A 21,131-nucleotide genomic window follows, 5' to 3' on the forward strand; every position below is an offset into this window, starting at 1 on the left:
CAGGAAGCAACAGTTAGAACTGGACATGGAACAACAGACTGGTTCAAATAGGAAAAGGAGTACATCAAGGCTGTATATTGTCACCCATTTTATTTAACTTCTTTGCAGAATACATCATGAGAAACGCTGGACTGGAAGAAACACAAGCTGGAATCAAGATTGCCGGGAGAAATATCAATAACCTCAGATATGCAGATGACACCACCCTTATGGCAGAAAGTGAAGAGGAACTCAAAAGCCTCTTGATGAAAGTGAAAGTGGAGAGTGAAAAAGTTGGCTTAAAGCTCAACATTCAGAAAACAAAGATCATGGCATCCGGTCCCATCACTTCATGGGAAATAGATGGGGAAACAGTGGAAACAGTGTCAGACTTTATTTTTCTGGGCTCCAAAATCACTACAGATGGTGACTGCAGCCATGAAATTAAAAGACACTTACTCCTTGGAAGGAAGGTTATGACCAACCTAGGTAGCATATTCAAAAGCAGACACATTACTTTGCCAACAAAGGTCCGTCTAGTCAAGGCTATGGTTTTTCCTGTGGTCATGTATGGATGTGAGAGTTGGACTGTGAAGAAGGCTGAGCGCTGAAGAATTGATGCTTTTGAACTGTGGTGTTGGAGAAGACTCTTGAGAGTCCCTTAGACTGCAAGCAGATCCAACCAGTCCATTCTGAAGGAGATCAGCCCTGGGATTTCTTTGGAAGGAATGATGCTAAAGCTGAAACTCCAATACTTTGGGCACCTCATGTGAAGAGTTGACTCATCGGAAAAGACTCTGATGCTTGGAGGGATTGGGAGCAAGAGGAGAAGGGGACGTCAGCGGATGAGATGGCTGGATGGCATCACTGACTTGATGGACGTGAGTCTGAGTGAACTCCAGGAGTTGGTGTTGGACAGGGAGGCCTGGCATGCTGCGATTCCTGGGGTTGCAAAGAGTCGGACACGACTGAGCGACTGATCTGATCTGATTCTTTGAGGATGTCAAAATCTGGTTTTAATATGATCATATTCAGATTCAATTAATGAAAAAGGATAAATCAAGAGGACTAGTTTACTTAAAATTTCCAGCTATGTATGTATGTATCTACAGCATGTTCATTTTCCCTCCAGATGGATACATAAGTCATCCACTTTCTCACTTACACAGATCTCTTTCAATGTGGCTTGGTTCTACATAGGCACTTTGGGTGCTTTAGTGCTATGGGTTCAGCATAATGCCCTGTGCAACTAGTGAGATTCATGAATATAATTTAAACAATCTGAAGAACTTCTTGATAAAACTCCATTCAAATTTAATTTTTAAGCAATTTAGAGCATATTATTTTCACTATGTATTACAATACCATCATAAATATGAGCATAGTGGATTTCTATATTTCCTGTGTTATTATTTTCTATGTGCAATGACCTGTTGAACTGATTATCTCACATAATTCACATTATAACCCTATGTGTTATGTTATCTCTAATTTACAACATGCAAGCTGGGTTTTAGAAAGGGTGAGTAACTTGCTCAAGGTTACATAACCCGCTCTCAGTTTAGCAAGGATTCTAATGAGGGTTAGTCTGACCCCAAGTCTGTACTTGTACATACACATGGTACATCCTTCCTAAATATCCTAAATGGTAGATGGGGGCCATGCTACACAGTAATGCAACATTGGGCAAGTCTCTTTACTTCTTCAGGAGAATTTATAAAACAGGCAGGGTGAGTTGGCCTTGAGCCCTAGACCCTCTCTGGGGTTCCTTCCTGCTTGAACATTCCTTTGCTCTATAGCTAATCTGGATAAGCTCCTACCAAAACACAGTCTGAAAAAAATTATATGCAGTGTAGGGAGCAAGCCTCTGCACATGCTGATCGGGTGTGCCAAGTCTTCTGAAATGTTCTTAAATGTCTATTCCTTGCTCTACCTTAAAACAGAGCATATATGGCAAGAAAAGAAAAACGTTGTTTATAGCTTTGATGAATAGGTGTCCTGTGCTCCTGTTAGGGAGTATATCTAACTTTAAAACCATGAATAAATCTCAAAACCAAGACATCATAATTTAAAATGAATGAATGAATAGCTGTAAACTATATATAAAAATGCAACTGAATTCACCTGAAAGTTTAAAAAGTCTTTATATCCTGCAAATTTTCAATTAGTGTTCCTTATTTATAAATTCTAATTTAAGCAATAGTATTTGGGTTATAGGTATCTGATTTCCTCTCCTGCATCCACCCTAAATTTTCTAGTCTGATAATAATGCTGCTGCTGCTGCTGCTGCTGCTAAGTCGCTTCAGTCGTGTCCAATTCTGTGTGACCCCATAGACGGCAGCCCACCAGGCTCCCCTGTCCCTGGGATTCTCCAGGCAAGAACACTGGAGTGGGTTGCCATTTCTTTCTCCAGATAATAATGCTAGCAGTCTATAATAATGATGGTATCTGAGATAACGGCATTTGTATCTGGAAATGGTCACTTCAAGACTGTTCAAAAATCAGCAAATCATCCAAATAGAAAGCCTTCTAAATGCACTATGCTATATTTTTTCTCTTTGAAGGAGTGACATTTCAAATTTATCCTGTGCCTGAAAATATACAATTTCCATGTAAAATATAGCCCATTTCATGTTTGCATTAGCAAATTGATGCCATGTGAGCAAAGTATTGTACAGGCCAGGTGGCACTATGACACAACCGTATAATTTCCTCCTCAGAGGTCTCTTCAGTTTTATTCACTTATTCCTATAGGAAGCCTTAAACAGATTTTCTGGCATTTTGGATATAATAGAATGTTGTTGAATGACTTGTTCATCCGCCACTTGTTATTATCACACACACACAAATAGACATTGAAAAGTTTAAGTTACTATTTAACTAGAGCCCCCAAAAATACCGAGCCCAGGATTTAGTTTATAAAATTACTCTTATCGTGTCTTCTCTCCCCATCTGTTATTCTTATCATCCACTTCAAGTTCAAGCCAAAATGTCTGCTAAATGGACCTTCCATTTCATGCTTATTATTTCTTTAAAATCAAATCTAGCATCATTTTGAAAGCATATGAATGATCAACAGGAATTCTGTAAAGCTCAGTCTTTCTTTCCTATTTTTTCCCACAGTGACAGCTGGAATAGAGATGCTTTCAAGAATGGGGAAAAATTGCTCCTTCTTTTTATGGATGCACTAAGCTAGCCTTGAAAATATCATTTCCTTTTCTTTTCCCCATGAGGGGAAATAACCCAGATTTTAATTTGGCAAACGTGCCTGTGAAACAAAACTGAGTGATCTCAGTTTATGTGGATGGTCTCCTTTTGATACACCATAACCAAAATGAAGCCGAGAAACCTAGGTTTTTTCCTGGTTGAAACAAAGAATTAACAAAAGGAAACAGGATAAACAAGCTCTTATCTTGCCAGAAGTACACATATGCACTCGGAGATGCTACATGGCTGATGTGGCTCATGTTCAACAGTAACTAACAGCAAAATGGGGGCTTCCCTGCTGTCTCAGAAGTAAAGAATCCATCTGCCAATGCCAAAGTCAGGAGTTCTATCCCTGGTCTGGGAAGATCCCCTGGGAGGAAATGGCAGCCCACTCCAGTACTCTTGCCTGGAAAATTCAATGGACAGAAGAGTCTGGCGGGCTATAGTCACAAAAGAGTTGGACACGACTTAGCATACACAATACAACAACAATAGCAAAACGGCAAGCGGCTAAAAGGAAATGGGCTTAACACTTCTCAACCCCTAAGTGAAGTGCTGTAATGAAAGGGAAGCACAGAGAACAGGTTGTAACTTAACCTCCTGATGTTAAGTCATAGAAAAGAACTGTCAGGATTTGGGTCTTGTGAGCAATGAGTTCAGGCACGCCCATATTTTTCTGGGTGAATAATGTTTAAGTTTGTAGCTGTTAATTATGCTACTGTCTGAGCCCATTCAGAATGACTTACCAATTGTATACCAGGGTTTACAATTTCAGACGATTATTGAGTATCTCTCATCTCCCCTCGAACACCAACACCTCTTCTCCATCCTCACTTTTAGCTGGTGACCTTGTTTCTTAGTTCACTGAGAAGACTGAAGTAATTGGAGGAGAGCTTCCAGAAACCAGCCCCCTACCACCACTGCCACTACATCTATACACCTTCCAGCATCTGTCCATGTACACCTGTCATGACTCATCAAATTCCCACTCCTACTAAAGCCAGACCCCCTCCTTGCGCATAAGATTCCATATGGCTTCACTCAGAACATTTCTGTCTCCCTTCTCCCTTACTCTCAATTTTTGCTCTCTTTTGACTCATTCCTGACAGATAGTCATAATTACCATATTAAAAAGAAAAACTATTCTTGATTCCAATTCCACTCCCAGCTATCATCTATTTTTTTCTCTGTCTTTGATAGCAAAACTTTTTGAAAGAATTCCTTATATTCACTATTTCCAATCCCTTTCTCCAATTGCTCTTAATTTCATCCCATTCAGATATTTCCTCCACAGCTCCATTAATAATGGCTTTGCCTAGGTGATCAGTAAACTCCTCATGGCTAAAGACAAAGGTCAGTTCCTGGTCTTCTTCTTACTTGACCTGTCAGCAGAGTCTTGAAGGAACTGATCTCTCTCAACTCTTTGATATTGCTTTCTCACTAGCCAAGGAGAGATGTCCAGATGGACCTGTAAACTCATTTCTTCTTTGGTTTTGGTAGCTTAGTGAGGCTGAATTGACTCAATTTAAAAACTGGTGGATATTAGCTGATGAGCTTCAGAATGGACTTTCTAAGACACTCACTTTCTGGAGAAGGAAGCTTCCAGTGTTACATGGTAATCTCTACCCTATACAGATTAACTGTGTATTCTTAGCTGTTCCTATAACATTCTTCAGTTCAGTTCAGTCACTCAGTCATGTCCGACTCTTTCTGACCCCATAAACTGCAGCACGCTAGGCCTCCCTGTCCATCACCAACACCCAGAGTTCACCCAAACTCATGTCCATTGAGTCGGTGATGCCATCCAGCCATCTCATCCTCTGTCGTCCCCTTCTCCTCCTGCCCCCAATCCCTCCCAGCATCAGTCTTTTTCAATGAGTCAGCTCCTTGCATGAGGTGGCCAAAGTATTGCAGTTTCAGCTTTAGCATCATTCCTTCCAAAGAAATCCCAGGACTGATCTCCCTTAGAATGGACTGGTTGGATCTCCTTGCAGTTCAAGGGACTCTCAAGAGTCTTCTCCAACACCACAATTCAAAAGCATCAATTCTTCAGTGCTCAGCTTTCTTCACAGTCCAACTCTCACATCCATACATGACCACAGGAAAAACCATAGCCTTGACTACAAGGACCTTTGTTGGCAAAGTAATGTGTCTGCTTTTGAATATGCTATCTAGGTTGGTCATAACTTTCCTTCTAAGGAGTAAGCATCTTTCAATTTCATGGCTGCAATCACCATCTACAGTGATTTTAGAGCCCCTCAAAATAAAGTCTGAAACTATTTCCACTGTTTCTCCATCTATTTCCCATGAAGTGATTGGACCAGATGCCATGATCTTCGTTTTCTGAATGTTGAGCTTTAAGCCAACTTTTTCACTCTCCTCTTTCACCTTCATCAAGAGGCTTTTTAGTTCCTCTTCACTTTCTGCCATAAGGGTAGTGTCATCTGCATATCTGAGGTTATTGATATTTCTCCCGGCAATCTTGATTCCAGCTTGTGCTTCTTCCAGCCCAGAGTTTCTCATGATGTACTCTGCATAGAAGTTAAATAAGCAGGGTGACAATATACAGCCTTGACGTACTCCTTTTCCTATTTGGAACCAGTCTGTTGTTCCATGTCCAGTTCTAACTGGTGCTTCCTGACCTGCATATAGGTTTCTCAAGAGGCAGATCAGGTGGTCTGGTATTCCCATCTCTTTCAGAATTTTCCACAGTTTATTGTGATCCACACAGTCAAAGGCTTTGGCATAATCAATAAAGCAGAAATAGATGTTTTTCTGGAACTCTCTTGCTTTTTCCATGATCCAGTGGATGTTGGCAATTTGATCTCTGGTTCCTCTGCCTTTTGTAAAATCAGCTTGAACATCTGGAAGGTCAAGGTTCACGTATTGCTGAAGCCAGGCTTGGAGAATTTTGAGCATTACTCTACTAGCGTGTGAGATGAGTGCAATTGTGCGGTAGTTTGAGCATTCTTTGGCATTGCCTTTCTTTGGGATTGGAATGAAAACTGACCTTTTCCAGGCCTGTGGACACTGCTGAGTTTTCCAAATTTGCTGGCATATTGAGTGTAGCACTTTCACCGCATCATCTTTCAGGATTTGAAATAGCTCAACTGGAATTCTATCACCTCCACTAGCTTTGTTCGTAGTAATGCTTTCTAAGGCCCACTTGACTTCACATTCCAGGATGTCTGGTTCTAGGTGAGTGATCACACCATCGTGATTATCTGGGTCGTGAAGATCTTTTTTGTACAGTTCTTCTGTGTTTTCTTGCCACCTCTTCTTAATATCTTCTGCTTCTGTTAGGTCCTTACCATTTCTGTCCTTTATCGAGCCCACTTTGCATGAAATGTTCCCTGGGTATCTCTAATTTTCTTGAAGAGATCTCTAGTCTTTTCCATTCTGTTCTCTTCCTCTGTTTCTTTGCATTGATCCCTGAGGAAGGCTTTCTTATCTCTCCTTGTTATTCTTTGGAACTCTGCATTCAGATGCTTATGTCTTTCCTTGTCTCCTTTGCTTTTCACTTCTCTTCTTTTCACAGCTATTTGTAAAGCCTCCCCAGACAGCCATTTTGCTATTTTGCATTTCATTTCCATGGGGATGGTCTTGATCCCTGTCTCCTGTACAATTTCACGAACCTTCGTCCATAGTTCATCAGGCACTCTATCTATCAGATCTAGTCCCATAAATCTATTTCACTTCCACTGTGTAATCATAAGGAATTTGATTTAGATCATATCTGAATGGTCTAGTGGTTTTCCCTATTTTCTTCCATTTAAGTCTGAATTTGGCAATAAGGAGTTCATGATCTGAGCCACAGTCAGCTCCCAGTCTTATTTTTGCTGACTGTATAAAGCTTCTCCATCTTTGGCTGCAAAGAATATAATCAATCTGATTTCGGTGTTGACCATCTGGTGATGTCCATGTGTAGAGTCTTCTCTTGTGTTGTTGGAACGTTCAAGGTCAGGAGGGGCAGTTGTGAGGAGATACCCCTCATCTAAGGTAAGGAGCAGTGGCTGCGCTTTGCTGGAGCATCCGTGAAGAGATACCCCATGTCCAAGGTAAGAGACACCCAAGTAAGATGGTAGGTGTTGTGAGAGGCATCAGAGGGCAGACACACAAACCATAATCACAGCCTTGTTTAACTTAATGAAACTAAGCCATGCCGTGTGGGGCCACCCAAGACGGGCGGGTCATGGTGGAGAGGTCTGACAGAATGTGGTCCACTGGAGAAGGGAACGGTAAACCACTTCAGTATTCTTGCCTTGAGAACCCCATGAACAGTATGAAAAGGCAAAATGATAGGATACTGAAAGAGGAACTCCCCAGGTCGGTAGGTGCCCAATATACTACTGGAGATCAGTGGAGAAATAACTCCAGAAAGAATGAAGGGATGGAGCCAAAACAAAAACAATACCCAGTTGTGGGTGTGACTGGTGATAGAAGCAAGGTCTGATGCTGTAAAGAGCAATATTGCATAGGAACCTGGAATGTTGGATCCGTGAATCAAGGCAAATTGGAAGTAGTCACACAGGAGATGGCAAGAGTGAACGTCAACATTCTAGGAATCAGCGAACTAAAATGGACTGGAATGGGTGAATTTAACTCAGATGACCATTATATCGACTACTGTGGGCAGGAATCCCTTAGAAGAAATGGAGTAGCCATCATGGTCAATAAAAGAGTCCAAAATGCAGTACTTGGATGCAATCTCAAAAATGACAGAATGATCTCTGTTCATTTCCAAGGCAAACCATTCAATATCACAGTAATCTAAGCCTATGCCCCTACCAGTAATGCTGAAGAAGCTGAAGTTGAACAGTTCTATGAAGACCTCCAAGACCTTTTAGAACTAACACCCAAAAAAAGATGTCCTTTTCATTATAGGGGACTGGAATGCAAAAGTAGGAAGTCAAGAAACACCTGGGGTAACAGGCAAATTTGGCCTTGGAATAGGGAATGAAGCAGTTAATAGGGTTTTGCCAAGAGAACGCACTGGTCATATTATAGGTGTGATGCCCTTCCCCTGGAGTCCTATCTGTGGAGATGAGAACTCAGGGTATCAGGCATGCTCAGCTGCTTCTTGGTTTGTGAGATTTTGCCCAATAAAACCTATTCTGTGTGTAACATGATGCTCACAAGTTGAGTGTATCTGTGACTCCTTTGCTATCAACTGGCTTCCAGATCTCTTCAGTCAAATGTTTTTTCTCTTACTGTCATGACCATTGCCTTAATGCTATCATCCAGTCTCATGACTGATTTCTAAGCCAGACATCTGAATTGACAATGAGAAGGCAAGAGTGAGAATCCTGGGGTGCTGGTAATGTTGTAAACCTAGATATGAAGGAGGAGGAAATGTCACTCAGTCCTATCTGACGTTTTGTGACCCCATGGACTGTAGCCCACTAGATTCCTCTGTCCATGGAATTCTCCAGGCAAGAATAATGGAGTAGATTACCATGCCCTGCTCCAGGGGGTTTTCCAGACTGGGGAATTGAAGCTGGGTCTCCTACATTGCAGGCAGGAGGCACCAGGGAACCCGAACCTAGATATGGGTAATGGTTAAATGGGTATGTAAGAATTCACTGAATTGTATATTATTATTTGTCATGTTTCTATACATATATTATTCTTCAGTAAAAACTTATCCAGAATGGCCATGCTGGAGGTTATGTCTTATCTTCAAGTTGGAAATAATAGTATTTCACTTCATAGGAATGCTATAATATGTGTGTAAAGATCTGTCGGTTTGTTGACAGTGAATAAATTTTATTTTACTCCTTCATATTTTCTCCCTTTAACTATACTCCTTCGCCTATATTTAAAGTTCCTTATGCATTTAAAGAACTAGTGAATCTTACAGAGACTACTTTTATTACAGGCTAGGACATTTAACAATGAACACATTAGTAATAGATTGTAGGTATCTTGAAGTCAAAGCGAAAGTCACTCAGCTGTGTCCAACTCTTTTTGACCCCATGGACTATACAGTCCATGGAATTCCCCAGGCCAGAAAACTGGAGTGGGTAGCCATTCCCTTCTCCAGAGTATCTTCCCAACCCAGGGATGGAACCCAGGTCTCCTACATTGCAGGCAGATTCTTTACCAGCTGAGCCACCAAGGAACATTAATTCTAAAAAGGAAGTTTTCAACATGTGGGTTATAAAGTATTATCTGATTAGAAGAAAGGTATGTGTGTGTCTTTAAAAAATGAGACAATTAATCTGTACTCATCTGGAATACTGAGTAAAAACGTGAAGTACTAAGTGGGTGCATACAGTATATTACTGTTCCATACTGTGAGTGTGTGAGCACACACATACAGTAGATCCTTATACGTTTGCATATGCACAAAATGATAACCAAAACACTGCTTGCCTCTGTGAACAAAAGGTTACAGGCTAAGGACAGAAAGGAGTGAAACATAAGGGCCAGGGCTCCTACACCATGTCCTTGATGCCTTGTCAATTGCCCTCATCCACACTTCTATCATTTCTATTCCATATCATGTCCTAATCATTCTCCTCCCCAACCCTATCTTCCAGTCTTTCATTTTTGTTCTTCCATGAATGTCCTGTTAAGAATAGTTAATAGCTGCTGCTGCTGCTAAGTTGCTTCAGTCGTGTCCAACTTTGTGCGACCCCATAGACAGCAGCCCAACAGACGCCTCCGTCCCTGGGATTCTCCAGGCAAGAGTAATGGAAGTGGGTTGCCATTTCCTTCTCCAATGCATGAAAATGAAAAGTGAAAGTGAAGTCACTCAGTCGTGTCCGACTCTTAGCGACCCCATGGACTGCAGCCCACCAGGCTCCTCCGTCCATGGGGTTTTCCAGACAAGAGTACTGGAGTGGGTTGCCATTGCCTTCTCCAAGGCACTAAAAGTGAATTATTAACATTGGTCATCACCAGGTTTGTAGAAGAGTCGATCCATATGGAATGAGGGATGCTAGTGTAGCAGGAATAATCTTCCTGTTGTTCCTGCCTAGTCTCCTTAATATGTGTATGTTGTGCTAAGTCTGTTTAGTCATGTCCAACACTTTGCATCTGTAGAGTTGGTCTATAGCTCACCAGGCTCCTCTGTCTGTGATTCTTCAGGCAAGAATACTGGAGTGGATTGCCATGCCCTCCTCTAGGGGATCTTCCCAACTCAGAGATTGAACCCTTCTCTCCTGTGGCTCCTGCATTGCAGGCAGATTCTTTACTGCTGGGCCACCAAGGAAACCTTCTCCTTAAGCCTTCGATGTTTTCAGGCACTATTTGCTAATCAGTGACATACATCACATTAGTAGTGCAATCAGTTTAAGATGGCCATGACAAGATTAAAACAAAGAAACCAAATAGAATAATGTTTATTTGCAATAGACATTGCAAACTGGAAACAACCCCAATCCATACTTGCATGTTAATGAATAAACAAATTGTGGTATATCCATACAATGGAATATTACTCAACAACGAAAAAAATGAACTACTGACAGATAAAATAATGTAGATAACTCTCAGAAGATATCTAAGATATCTAAGATAACTTACATAATTAGTGAAAGAAGCCAGGCCAAAAAGTGCATACTTTATGATTCCATAGAAAATTAAAACTAAAAAAAAAAAAAAAAAGAAAATTAAAACTAATCTATGGTAATAGAAAGCACATTAGTGATTTTCTGTGGATGGGGAAGGAGTACAGGTGAGAGGAAGGGACACCATAAGGACATGAGAAAACTTCTAATAATATTGGATATTTTCATTATCTTGATTGTGTTGATGACTCTACAAGTCTACATCTATTTCAAAACTTTTTATATAGTACACACTAAATATTTGTAGTTTAGTATTTATCAGTTATAACTCAATAAGTCTGTTAAAGAAATTAAAACATCAGAGTGTATCACTCAGGAAATTTAAACTTTGTTTCATGAAAATTGTGTGTGTGTGTGTATCCAGAGCTTGTATTTTCATATTGATTATCTCTCCCTTTAAAAAGCTATGTTCTAATTAGTTAATTTCTGTCCTTAGGTATGTTTTTTTGCACTCCCTTTGTGCTTCTCCTTTTCCTAAAATCTTGAATGAAGTGCATGACTCATTTATTTTAAAAAAGAGTTTTTAAAATTATCTTTTATTGAAGCTTACTTTCTAATTTTATTGTATTGTGCTCAGAGAATGGGCCTTTATCAAATTCTTACAGTGATATAATCTGAGTAGCCTCAGAAGTTCAAGTGGGCCTTAGGAAGCATTAGTATGAACAAAGCTAGTGGAGATGATGGAATTTCAGCTGACCTATTTAAAATCATAAAAGATTATGTTGTTAAAGTGCTGCAGTCAGTCTGCCAACAAATTTGGAAAACTCAGCAATGGGCACAGGACTGGAAAAAGTCAGTTTTTATTCCAGTCTGAAAGAAGGGCAATGCCAAAGAATGTTTGAACTACCATTTCAAATGCTAGCAAGATAATGCTCAAAATCCTTCAAGCTAGGCTTCAACAGTATGTGAACCAAGAATTTCTAAATTACAAGCTGGATTTAGAAAAGGCAGAGGAACCAGAGATCAAATTGCCAACATTTGTTGGATCATAGAAAAAGCAAGTGAATTTCAGAAAAACATCTACTTCTGCTTCACTTACCTGTCTTACCTGTCTCCTAAGAAACATGTATGGAGGTCAAGAAGCAACAGAACCAGATATGGAACAACAGACTGGTTCAAAATTGGGAAAGGAGTACATCAAGGCTGCATATTGTCACCACATTTCCTTCTCCAAGGGAATCTTCCTGACCCAAGAATCGAACCTGGGTCTCCTGAACTACAGGCAGATTCTTTACCGACTGAGCTATGAGGAAAGCCCACTATTGTCACCCAGCTTATTTAATATACATGCAGAGTACATCATGTGAAATGCCGGGCTGGAAGACTCACAAGCTGGAATCAAGATTGCCAGGAGAAATAGCAAAAACCTCAGATATGCAGATGATACCACCCTATTGGCAGAAAGTGAAGAGGAACTAAAGAGCCTCTCGAGGGTGAAAGAGAAGAGTGAAAAAACTGGCTTAAAACTCAACATTCAAAAAACTAAGATCATGGCATCTGGTCCCATCAATTCATGGCAAACAGAAGGGGTCAAAGTGGAAATTAGGACAGATTTTATTTTCTTGGGCTCCAAAATCACTGTGGATAGTGAATGCAGCCATGAAATTAAAAGATGTTTGCTTCTTGGAAGAAAAGCTATGACAAACCTAGATAGCATATTCAAAAGCAGAGATATTACTTTTCTAATAAAGGTCCACATTACTTTGCCAATAAAGGTCCATAGTCAGAGCTATGGTTTTTCCAGTAGCTGGGCTTCCCTGGTGACTTAGACCATAAAGAATCTGCTTGTAATGTGGGAGGCCTGAGTTTGATCGCTGGTTTGGGAAGATCCCCTGGAGGAGGGCATGGCATCCCACTCCAGTATTCTTGCTGGAGAATCCCTATGGACAGAGGAGCCTGGCAGGCTAAAGTCCATGGGGTCACAAAGAGTCAGACACAGCAGCGACTAAGCACAACTCAACAACACAAATGTATAGATTTGAAAGTTGGACCACAAAAAAGACTGAGGACCAAAGAATTGATGTATTCAAATTATGGTCCTGGAGAAGACTCCTGAGAGTCCCTTGGACAGCAAGGAGATTAAATCAGCCCATCCTTAAGAAAATCAACCTTAAATATTCATTGGTAGGTCTGATGCTAAAGTTGAAGCTCCAATACTTTGGCCACCTGATGAGAAGTGCTGACTCACTGGAAAAGACCTTGATGCTGGGAAAGACTGAGGGCAGGAAGAAATGGACATCACTGACTCAATGGACATGAGTTTGAGCAAACTCTGGGACATAGTAAAGGACCAGGAAAACTGGCGTGCTGCATGAGGTTACAAGAGTCAAACATGACTTAGCAACTGAGCAACAACAATCTGGGTGGGAGAGAGTATATTAAAGTGGTTAGGAGCATACCTGAAGTCATGCATGTTGGTTAAAATTCTTTTTCTCCCACTACAATTGTGAGGTGGGGGGCACAAATTAGATAAGTTCTTTAAGTTATAGTGTTTGCATCTTTAAATATGTTCAATATTATCCTTCTCATTGCATTGTTGTAAGGATTAAATGAAATGATAAGTGCCTGAAATGGAAAAAACTCAAATTAGCTAACTAGTATTAACATTGTCAATTCTGTTTTTGACTAGGAAATAATGTTTACTCTAATTTGTATTCCCAAAATACAGTATTTAATCTAATTTATAGGGCATCTTTATATTGTTTAAATCAGGTATGCCATTTTTTGTATTTCAAAGTGGACTGCTAAAGTCTCCCATTAAAGTTGTATTTTTTCAAGGACTTGTTTTCTGCAGTCACTTTTTTTTTTTTTTTTTTTGTATATTTCAATGACTTGATATTTGCTCCACAAAGTTTCTTAATTATAATCTCTTCTTTGGGGAACCATGAATCAATATAAAGTGTTGACCTTTTCCTCCTTAATCTAGTCCTTATAGGTTTGAATTCTATGTTGTTTCTTTCAATAAAAACAGTTACTGTTTTTTACTCACTTTTGTTTTTACACATACCTACAAATCCTTTTTTTTTTTTAATTTAAATCTTTATGTTACACTTTTAGGTCCATCTTTTCAAAGACCATGAAGAATTTGACAAATCCATTAGTTTTTGTTTTTCAATACTATCAGTCCAGTTTTGCTTAGGATTATGTACCTCTTCTGCATTAATGCTTCTTAGAGGTGATTTTTTTACTCTAGTATTTGATTATGTTTTGTTTTTTTCTTTTTATTCAGTTGATTTCTAAGACACACTATTTGGAATTATTTTAATTAGAAAAATTATGTTTTTCTTATGAATACTAAGAATGCAATGGTTTCCATCTACACATCTGTAAAATAATTTTGCCCATTCTCTCCAAATTTCCCAGTTTTATTGACATCATATATTATTCAAATTGAGAACTTATTTGATAAGCTTCTTATGTTTTACAAGCTTACTTTTAATATTTGCACTGGAATTTTTAAACATTTAAAAATAGGTTATTGATATTTTAGAAGTCTCTGGTATGTGAGGTTTTAAAAAATTTATTATTTATTTATTATTTTTGGCTGTCCTGGGTCTTTGTTGCTGTGTGGGCTTTTCTCTAGTTTTGGGGAGTAGGGGTTATTCTAGTTGCAATTCATGGGCTTCTCATTGAGATGACTTCTCTAGTTGTGGAGCACAGATTATAGAGCACGTGGGCTTCAGTAGCTGTGTCACGTGGGTGCTACAGCCCAGTCTCAGCAATTGTGGTGCATGGGTTTAGTTGTGCCACAGCATATGGGATCTTCCTAGACCAGGGATCAAACCCATGTCTCCTACATTGGCAGGTGGATTCTTTACCATCGAGCCATCAGGGAAGTCCTGGTTTCTGAGTGTTAATGATTATCCACAGTTCATTTATTTTCCTCATTCTTGAGTTTTGTTTTATCCAGTTATGTTTTAAGGCATGGTATCTAGATAGTACATTATTTAAAGCTCTTTCATTTCAGTTCTTTGATGAGCATTTTCGATCAGTAGACTCATCTTTTTTTAATTCAAGAAATATTTTATTTTCCTATTTTTTTTGATCACAGACTTTGCACAGTATGCTGTGTACTTCTCTTCTTATAGTCCCATTAAAATCACTTTGTTCTATTTTCAGTCCCTGTGTGGATAGGCTCCATTTACCTCTCAGACCCATTTGTCCCTCAGCCCTTCTCTGTCCTGCTGTGTGTCTCAGAAAGCCAACCTCTATGGCCTGCATTGTCCTGTTTCTCTTGGCCCCTGGTCTGTTGTCAAAAGGAGCCAGCAAAAGATCAGAAGGAGTGAGGATTGTGGGTGGGGTATTTATTCACTTTCTGCCAGGCCTCAGCTGGAATAGAGGCTGCAGTCCTCTACCAAACGTCATAGCCCCTGTTGGGCAGCACCTCTCCCATGGTTAATGGTGGAGAAAGAGAAAAATATAAAATAAAAATGTATAAAGTAAGTAATTACTATTTGGAATATTTTCCATGAGTCAATAAATGGGGTATTATGGCATAGAATACCCCGTGGAGTCCGCTTAGCATTTGGGCAAGGAAACCTTCCCTCTGGAAATAACCCTTAAGCAGGACCAGTCATATGAGGAGCCAAAGTGAGAATGGTACACACAGAAGGAACTGTAAAGCAAGAAGCTTTGGAAATTCTGAAAATCTAGTGTGACTATCATGGAATTAAATGAAGACAAGGAATTAAATGAAGACAAGGTATTAAAGTGCAATGGAAAGCTATTTGAAAGTTTGTTAGTAGGAAGAAATGAATGCTTTTAAAGGTTTATTTTCAAGGCCGTATGGCGGGTGTGTGTGTTAGTCGCTCAGTCGTATCTGACTCTTTGTGACTCCAAGGACTGTAGCCTGCCAGGCTCCTCTGTCCCTGAGATTTTCCAGGCAAGAATACTGGAGTGTATTGCCATTTCCTCCAGGGGTTCTTTCTGACTCAGGGATTGAACCCAGGTCTCCTGCACTGCAGGTGCTTTCTTTTTGTTTGAGCCACCAGGGAAGTATGGAGGGTGAATTGTTGCAAGAATGAAAATGACCAGTACAGGAGGTTGGCTGTTGTAAAACATGTGAGAGATGCTGAGGACTAAGATGGTAGCAGTTGATTATTCCGTTCTCATTTCAGCCTTTTAGCAGCCTTAAGATTTTCACTCTTGTGTCTTTCCAGTGTAGAACTCAAACATCTGAAAATACTTTAAAAACACTCAAAGACTGCCTCTTGTTCCAGTACCTCTTTCTTGGTTGTTTCATCTTAGGAAATCTTTGCTTGCTTCACCTTTAGTGCCAGATTTGACTCAAGTTTTATAGTAGAGCACTGGGGCCTTTTTGGTTCATGTGCTGTTTGTTCATATACTTCCAAAAGCTGTCAACAATTGAAGGGTCTGTCTGTATTTCTTTTTTTCCTTTGCCTCAGGCATCTTGAGTTTTATAAACAGCACTGCTTTACTTTACTTCCCATGTATATTCCACTTTGAAAATATGCAATGATTCAGACTCTTCTATTTAACTCCGCTGGTCTTTCATAAAGGCCATGCCTTCTAATCAAAGTTACTCCTTATCTTCATATGGTGGCAGACAATGAAGAAAGCAGATGGTGAATCTCCAAAGTCCTTGGAGAGCAAGGTCTTCTCTTACATTTCTTTCATACACTTCAAAGGGTGAGGCTAAGCCCAGAGCTGTACATGGGCCTGATGCCAGATCAGTGAGTGGGTGGACATCTCAGAGTTATGCCTACAAGGTCTCTACGCAGCAAATTATAGAAGTGACTCTTTTTATCTAAGGCTAGACTTGATGTTCAACAGCTTCTCCTAAATTATATAAACCTACTTCAAGTTTAATGGAGAAGTAAATCTCATCCCTCTTCTGTTTCACCCCAAGGCAAGACACTATTCCTTGGTTTGCTCAGCTCATGGTGAGCCTGCTACTTTCTCTAGGGGGTTTGTTCCTCATTTTATTCAGGCAGGGTTTCAATCCTAGAAAACTTGGCAAAAATTCCAAATGCTTTGCATTTGTTTTCCTATAAGGACTGGGAGAAACAAATAAAATTAGAGACAGCCACATCTATCCTAGAGTGTAATATGGAAAGTATGCATATTAAACTTCATCACGGTTCCAGCTTATATATTATGACTACAAAAAAATTAGTTTTAGTTTGTGTATCCAATACATAAGTGAAGCAAATGTGGGCCAGGGGTTGGGGGTGGGGGGAATGTAAGCTGCATAAAAATCAGACAGTAGTTCTTAGAACACCTGCCTTCTATTTTCTCTTGGTTTGATCTGAGAAGGTATTGATATTAAAGGAATGACCTCAGCAGAGTTTATCTGCTATAGGAGGACAGCTATGGCCTCCTGGACTTTGTCTGCATAGAAGTCCTAAGTTTTGAGCTGAGTCACAATGCCTCAGTGTTCGAAAGAGTTGAAATGACTAGATGTCCATGCTACAGTGCAGTCATTTTGGTTTTCTGTTATTAAGCTGAATAATTTAAAGAAATTATTAACCAGTGAAACACAAGCATGACTTAATAAAGTCTGTGGAGTCCTAAGGGTTTGGATGGAAAGTATAGGAATGCATAAGGAAAATCCTGCCCTTGGTGGTCTTATTCCCTAAAGGGTAAGATCTGTGACTTGCTTCTAACCAACCGAATACAACAGATACATCACAAAGCCACAAGAAAGAGATGGGAAGAAAGGAACTAGTGGAAGTAACTCTAGGAAACAGTGTTTTGACTGGGCACTGTAAGTCTACAAATAATAGAACTGTATAGAAACATTTCACTATATTGGAAAATGTATTTCTTACAAGGATATGGTAGCAATTCTGAAACTACTTTGTTTTCATACTACTGCCACGTTTCTCACTTCTGGAGAAAGAAGTTACAAATGAGGAGAGGAGGAAAGTAGCATAAACCCCATAGCAGTGGATTGGTGCCACAGGCATCAAAATGATCTCATGTTTGTTTTTAGCTTTGTCCACTGAGAGTGGTTCCCTTGAGGAGGAAATGTCAACCCACTCCAGTATTCCTGCCTGGGAAATCTCATGGAGAGAGGAGCCGGGCAGGCCACAGTCCATCCGGTCACAAAGAGTCGGACACGACTGAGCAACTGAGCACATACTGAGTGGCTAGACTAGTGATGTCCTAGTAGCAATGAGCACATCTAACACCCAGAGCTTGTTTTCTAAATGTCAGTCTCCAATAAAAGGAACCAGGACTCTTGGAAAACTGGTTTACTCCAGGACTGAATCAGGGAAAACACAAGATTAGCTTAAACATCTTGTGGAATCTGAAATAAAGGAAGTGCACACACACAAAAAAGAATTGGGGCATATCAAAAGGGCACAGTTTTAAAATTCCAAAAAAGCTCCCAATGGCCAAATTTAGAACTTGAGTGACAAAATTTATAACCCAAAGGATAAAATAAATATTCATGAATTCATACTAATAGTTACATTATCATTATATAGTAATAAATTCATATATATGTATAAATATATAAATGATCTGGAAGTGACAACTCTTTCTTACAGAAGAAGTACAATTAAGACATGTAAAAGGAATGAAGGAAATTTAAAAATCATCATTAGACTATCATAGTTCAAATTGCTGTAGGCAAGGTCCATTATGTTTTCTTAAATCTATTGGTTAGAGTTTAATCAAAGCAGGACTTTTGTCTAGATTTCTAATTTATGAATCCCTTAGTCACCAAATGCATTAAATGCTACTTTTGATCAAGTATAACATTAATTACGGAGAAGGCAATGGCACCCCACTCCAGTACTCTTGCCTGGAAAATCCCATGGATGGAGGAGCCTGGTGGGCTACAGTCCATGGGGTTGCTAAGAGTCGGACATGACTGAGCGACTTCACTTTCACTTTTCACTTTCCTGCATTGGAGAAGGAAATGGCAACCCACTCCAGTGTTCTTGCCTTGAGAATCCTAGGGATGGGGGAGCCTGGTGGGCTGCCGTCTCTAGGGTCGCACAGAGTCGGACACGACTGAAGTGACTTAGTAGCAACACTAATTACAATAGAAGACATATCAATAAACATAATAGTTCATTAAATTTCTACTTTAATATTCTTATACAATTTCACTGTATTTAAAAAACCATTTCTTTTATTATAATTCCCTCCTTAAGCACAAGAATGTTATAGGCATTTTACTGACCCCTGATTTAAGTGTAATGTAAGATCCCGCAGTATAGACAAAGCAGAATTAATGGGGGAAAAAATGGTAAAATCTGAATTAGCTGTTTATTAGTTAATCATACCAAGATTAATTTCTTAGTTTTCATAAATATTCTATGTTTACGTAAAAGGTAAACATTAGAGAAAACTAGGGAAGTGGTATATAGAAATTCTGTGTAATTTTGCGATTCTTTTGTAAATCTAAAATAATTTTTTTTTAATCTCCAAAAAGTCAATTAGACAGATACATATGTACATACTTAGATACATACATACATCATTGGAACTGAAGATACCTAAGAGACAGCAGAGGCATGTTACTGCAGGAAGAATCAATGAAAACTTGGCCAGAGCATATTTGCAGGCCTGGTGAGCTTTGAAAACTGCTACAAATTGAGCTCTCATTTAAGTTTTTTTTTTTTTTTTGAATCAAAATTCAGTAAATTTTCCCTGTAAGCATTTTTATTTTTATCCTTGTGACAACAGACATGTCGGGGGCCATTTAGGAGATTCTTAAGATAACTTACATGAAAATAGTTCATATAGAGAAAACTCTTACAGCTTTAAAGAACTACTAAAAGGTATATTTATGAACTGGTCAAAACAGAGTTTCTTCTAATCATCCTCAAATTATCCTTTCATTGATTCAGGATAAACTGTCAACTTATTTAAAGAGTCCGAGGTCTTTTGTGTGGTTAGGAACATAAAAAGATCTCCCCAAAAGACAAAGGCAGACAGCTCTACATATATATATTCACAGATTTCATTCTACATTTCCTCTGAAAGTTAAATTGTTAGTCGCTCATTCATGTCTGACTCTTTGTGACACCATGGACTGTAGGTTGCCAGGCTCCTCTGTCCATGGAATTCTCCAGGCAAGAATACTGGAGTGGGTAGCTATTCCTTTCTCCAGGGGATCTTCCCTGCCCAGGGATCAAACCCAGGTCTCCCAAATTTCCTCTAAATCCAATTAAAATGCATAATTGTTTTCCCTGGATATATAGAAATATGTGATGGGAATGTGAGTAGAGGTTGTGGCATTTGGACTTAGGCTGGAATTCTTACCTTCCTTTGGTAGAAATCATATGCTAAATATTTCTGGCTCCCTCCCTTTTTTTTTGTATTGTTAAACCATACTTGTAGGATCTTAGGAGATCATTTACCTTGGAAGTACCTGAATTCATCAGCTATCAGGCAATTAACCTTTATTAAGTAATTGATGCTGCTACTACTGCTAAGTTGATTCAGTCGTGTCCAACTCTGTGCGAGCCCAGAGATGGCAGCCCACCAGGCTCCCCTGTCCCTGGGACTTTCCAGGCAAGAACAGTAGAGTGGGTTGCCATTTCCTTCTCCAATGCAGGAAAGTGAAAAGTGAAAGTGAAGTTGCTCAGTTGTGTGCGACTCTTAGCGACGCTATGGACTGCAGCCTACCAGGCTCCTCCGTCCATGGGATTTTCCAGGCAAGAGTACTGGTGTGGGTTGCCACTGCCTTCTCCGTATTAAGTAACTACGGTGTGGTAACTCTCAATTCCCGTCTTGTCTAACTCAAACCCTGTTAGGGCAAACTCTAAAATCTATCACAAATTGAACCAATTCCCACCACCTCCTAAGTCCCAAACTAACACAAACTGCCATTGCTTCTCACTTGGGCTCCTGCATCACCTCTTACCTATTTCCTATGTCCACTCTTCAGTTTGCTCTTCACATGGTAACCAGAACTGGAATTCAGATCACATAATTTCTCTGATTTATGTCCTCCTATATTTTCCCATTTCATTAAAAATAAATCTGAAATTTAAAACTGGAATTCATATCAAATCACTTGTCTGATTAATGTTGTCTTATATTTCCCATTGAATTAAAAACCCAAAATCCTTTTCAAGGACTACCCAGTCCAACACAGTCTCTATCCTTCTTACCTCTCTGTTCTAATCCTGTTATTCCCTTTATGTGGAATGTTACTCCTCAGGATTTTGTGTGTATTCATGTGTGTGTGTGTGGTGGGTGGGGGGTGGGGAGTTGGTCGGGGTCTTATTGTTCTTATTTAGATCTCAGCTCAGATGTCAGAAAACCTGCCTGAACTTCCTGTACATAAAGTTAATCCTATCAGTCTATCTCATTCCATTTTTTTCTTCATAGTACTTGCTATGGTCTGCAATTAGCCTGTTTCTTTTATATGGCTATTTTCTTGAA

The sequence above is a fragment of the Bos indicus x Bos taurus genome, chromosome 20 (genome assembly GCF_003369695.1).
Source record: "Bos indicus x Bos taurus breed Angus x Brahman F1 hybrid chromosome 20, Bos_hybrid_MaternalHap_v2.0, whole genome shotgun sequence".
NCBI classification, from domain to species: Eukaryota; Metazoa; Chordata; class Mammalia; order Artiodactyla; family Bovidae; genus Bos; species Bos indicus x Bos taurus.